A 4526-nucleotide genomic window follows, 5' to 3' on the forward strand; every position below is an offset into this window, starting at 1 on the left:
TAAAGCTCCTCCAGCAATGCCCAACATTGGTTTTACCATTTGCACTAACAACCTACCACCTTCCCTTGGGTTCTGCAGACTCAAGGGTCATCTTTATTCTAACCCCCCCCCCCCCGGGCCAGTGCTCCTCTGAGTGTTGGTCCGAACTGAGCTGCCTGCGGGGCCACCTCGGGGAAACTTGAGGGTTAGTTTTACTCGTAGCTAGTCTCATCTGAGTGTGCCCTGAGAAAGAGATATGTGCAGCTCCTATCGGGATTTGTCGGCACATTCGGGCGGTGTTGCTGGTTTAGTTTTACCCTGTCGAAATGTCTTGTTGTACCGGGATACCGAGTCTGATCGGAGTGTCTCGGGTGGAGGTCTATTCCTTCGTTGACCGTGAGAGCTTGTCATGGGCTAAGTTGGGACACCCCTGCAGGAATTTGAACTTTCGAAAGCCGTGCCCGCGGTTATGGGCAGATGGGAATTTGTTAACGTCCGGTTGTAGAAAACCCGAAGTTGACCTTAATTAAAATACATCAACCGTGTGTGTAACCATGATGGTCTCTTTCCGGCGGAGTCCGGGAAGTGAACACGGTGTTGGAGTTATGCTTGACGTAGGTTGCTATAGGATCACTTCTTGATCATACTTTTATCGACCGTGCTTTTCCCTCTCTTCTCGCTCTCTTTTGCGATTGTAGCCACCATATATGCTAGTCGCTTGCTGCAGCTCCACCTCATTACTCCATCCTTCCTATGAGCTTAAATAGTCTTGATCTCGCGGGTGCGAGATTGCTGAGTCCCCGTGGCTCACAGATACTTCCAAAACCAGTTTGCAGGTGCCTATGTTACCGAGCAGGTGACGCAACCAAGCTCAAGGAGGAGCTCGATGAAGATCTTGCCCTTTGAGTTGTTTCGTTCTAGTTGATCAGTAGTGGAGCCCAGTTGGGGTCGATCGGGGACCTTTGTCGCATTTGGGGTTCTTCTTTTATTTTGGTTCCGTAGTCGGACCTTGATTGTATCTGGATGATGTAATGCTTTATTCATGTAATTGTGTGAAGTGGCGATTGTAAGCCAACTTTGTATCTCTTTCCCTTATGTATTACATGGGTTGTGTGAAGATTACCTCACTTGCGACATTGCTTTCAATGCGGTTATGCCTCTAAGTCGTGCGTCGACACGTGGGAGATATAGCCGCATCGAGGGCGTTACAAGTAGTTGGCAAGGATCTTGTCGTCCCGCCCCCCAGCAGCTTGCACCGCAATGGTGTAGATGCTGAGGAACTCCGACGGATGCGTCTTGCCGTCGTACTTCTCCGGTACGTCTGGCTTGAAGTTCTTCATGCTGGGCCACTGGACTTGCCGCAGCTCACGAGTGAACGCAGGGCAACCTACCGCGTACGGCAAGTCGCCTGGTTCCCCTGGCGCATCAATGTCAACAGAGGGCCCAACGCGCTTGTCGGATTGACGTCGCGCTTCTCTTCGGCGCTCGATGCGAGTACGAGCGTCTTCTTGTTGTCGATCGTGAAGAACTTGGCGCTGATCATGACGAGCTCGTGGATCCGACGATGCGGTGGAGTCGCTGTCGAGGTGGATCCGGCGAGTCGGCGATCTTGGCCTTCGGGGTGGAGATTGCATGGTGGTTGCACCCCCACCAGTTTCATCGCCACCGGCTCGCGCCTGGCAACCCTACCGCGGCAGCGACGTGCTCGGCTGCCGTGGAGTGTCGCCGTTGGCGTAGCCGATGAGACTCTGAATGGTGGCCCTCCATTCGTTGATCTTGTCCGACGTTGGAGGGTAATCCAGGAGCAGTTGAGCTCGTGCCAAAGCTTCTGCCGGAGTGGTGGGCGGTAGTGGCAGACGGCGCGAGGAGCGGGATATGCTCGGACTTCTAACTATGTTAGAAGGAGCATTATCCCGTCCGGGCGACCGTGTCTCGCTCGTGCTGGCACGTTGGCCTGCATGGTGGTCTTGAGAGCCCCGGGATCCACCAGCTTGATCTTGGCCCAACAAACGTATGGTACCGCGAGTACCATGACGCTGTCGGTCCTGCGCCTCCTGAGATGGGCGCGGAACAAGCACGGACATCGAGGTCTGCGCCGCTTTGCCCTTGGACCTGGCAGCGTCGTGAGCCTCCTCGTCGACGTCCGTCCTTCCGCCGGCGTCTACCCCACCACCCGTTTGCTCCGGTGGCGGTGGGATCGACGTGGACGGAACAACTGCCTCCGAAGCCTTCTTCTTCGGTGGCATGTCGATGAAGAAAATGAAGATCTAGCTCGTGTGAATGCCGGATCAGGTTCACACAACCTCGACGCCCCCTACCTGGCGCGCCAAAGATGTCGGGGAAACTGATCCATGAACACCTATGGGACTGGCGGACCGAGCCCCTTTCGGTTCGGTAGGGGGCGGAGGTCGCGCGAAGAGCGGATCGAGGCGAAGCACACGAGCAGTTTACCCAGCTTCGGAGCTCTCCGGAGAGATAATACTCCTACTACTACTTGTCTGATTGTATTGTGTTCTTTGGCTTCGAACTGAGCCGAACCGAACCTCCTCTACATTGCGCATGGGCCTCCTTTTATATGCTCAAGGGGTCACTGACAGGTGGCAACGCAGAGAAGGGTAAAAGCATAAAAAGAGAGGTGGTTGGTACAGCTACCTGTACAGTGTATCCTACCTAACCCTGACGGCAGGGGACAAGGGCATTAAATGCCCGTCTGTGTCACCCGAACAATGCAGAAAAGGACCGTCAGGGGCGCCACCACTCGCCACGATGGCGATCTTGTCAGCATCGCACGCCACCGCGCACCCCTGGCTGCACAGCCTCCCGCCACGTGTGCCTGGAAAGGCCCCCAGGGCGACACGTTGGTGGATGCGCTGGAGCTGGGCACAGAGTGGCCGCCTGCCGCGGCAAGCGCCTTGCCACGGCCGTTGTCTTATCGGGCCCGGAAGCTTGTCGCTCACCGGGCCTTGCCGGGACGCGCGGCGCGTCGCGGCAAATTCCTTGAAATGCCTTGGTTGGCCTTCCCGGCAAGCTCCTCTTGCCGGGGCCTTGTCTCCTTGGCTTGAATACTTTGTTCTTGAATGGCTCCAGAGGAGCCACGGAGGACCTTGGCGGTCACCCGGCAAGCCTTGCCGCGGGGCGCTGCGACTGCCCGTGCACAAGTTCGGAATACTAGGGTACCCCTATTCTAGTACACCGACAGTGGGGGGCATGCCCACCCCCATTGGGCGTGCTAGGCACCCTTGTGGCCGCCTCGGCTACTTCTTGACATCCACTCCAAGTTTCCTGGATTGCATTTGTTCCAAAAATATCGCTCCCGATGGTTTCATTCCGTTTGGACTCCGTTTGATATTCCTTTTCTTCGAAACACTGAAATAGAAAAAAAAAGCAATTCGGGCTGGGCCTCCGGTTAGTAGGTTAGTCCCAAGAATGATATAAAAGTGTAAAGTAAAGCCCGTAAGCATCCAAAATAGGTAATATAATAGCATGGAACAATCAAAAATTATAGAAAAGTTGGAGACTTATCAAGCATCCCCAAGCTTAATTCATGCTCGTCCTCGAGTAGGTAAATGATAAAAACAGAATTTTTGATGTGGAATGCTACCTAGCATATTTCTCAATGTAATTTTCTTTATTGTGGCATGAATGTTCACACCCAAATGATTCAATATAAAAGTTCATATTAACATAAAAATAGTAATACTTCAAGCATACTAACAAAGTAATCATGTCTTATCAAAATAGCATAGCCAAAGAAGTCTTATCCCTACAAAATCATATAGTTAGACTATGCTTCATTTTCATCACACAAAATACTCCCATCATGCACAACCCCGGTTTCAGCCAAGCAATTAGTTCATACTTTTTAACGCGCTTCAGCTTTTTCAATTCTCACGCAATACATGAGTGCAAGCCATGGATATAGCCACTATACGTGGAATGGGATGGGAGTTGTGAAGAAGACAAAAAGGGAGAAGATAGTCTCACATCAACTAGGTGTATCAATTGGCTATGGAGATGCCCATTAATAGATATTAATGTGAGTGAGTAGGGATTGCCATGCAATGAATGCAATAAAGCTATAAATGTATGAAAGCTCAACAAAAGAAACTAAGTGGGTGTGCATCTGACTTGCTTGCTCACGAAGACCTAGGGCATTTTGAGGAAGCCCATCATTGGAATATACAAGCCAAGTTCTATAATGAAACATTCCCACTAGTATATGAAAGTGACAACATAGGAGACTCTCTATCATGAAGATCATGGTGCTACTTTGAAGCACAAGTGTAGAAAAAGGATAGTAACATTGTCCCTTCTCTCTTTTCTCTCATTTTTTCTATGGTGGGTTTCTTTGGCCTCTTTTTTTATTTGGGCTTCTTTGGCCTCTTTTATTTTTATAAAGTCTGGAGTCTCATCCCGACTTGTGGGGGATTCATAGTCTCCATCATCCTTTCCTCGCATGGTACAATGCTCTAATAATGAAGATCATCACACTTTTATTGATTTACAACTAAAGAATTACAACTCAATACTTAGAACAAAACATGACT

The sequence above is a fragment of the Triticum aestivum genome, chromosome 6B (assembly GCF_018294505.1).
Source record: "Triticum aestivum cultivar Chinese Spring chromosome 6B, IWGSC CS RefSeq v2.1, whole genome shotgun sequence".
In the NCBI taxonomy this organism is placed as follows: domain Eukaryota; kingdom Viridiplantae; phylum Streptophyta; class Magnoliopsida; order Poales; family Poaceae; genus Triticum; species Triticum aestivum.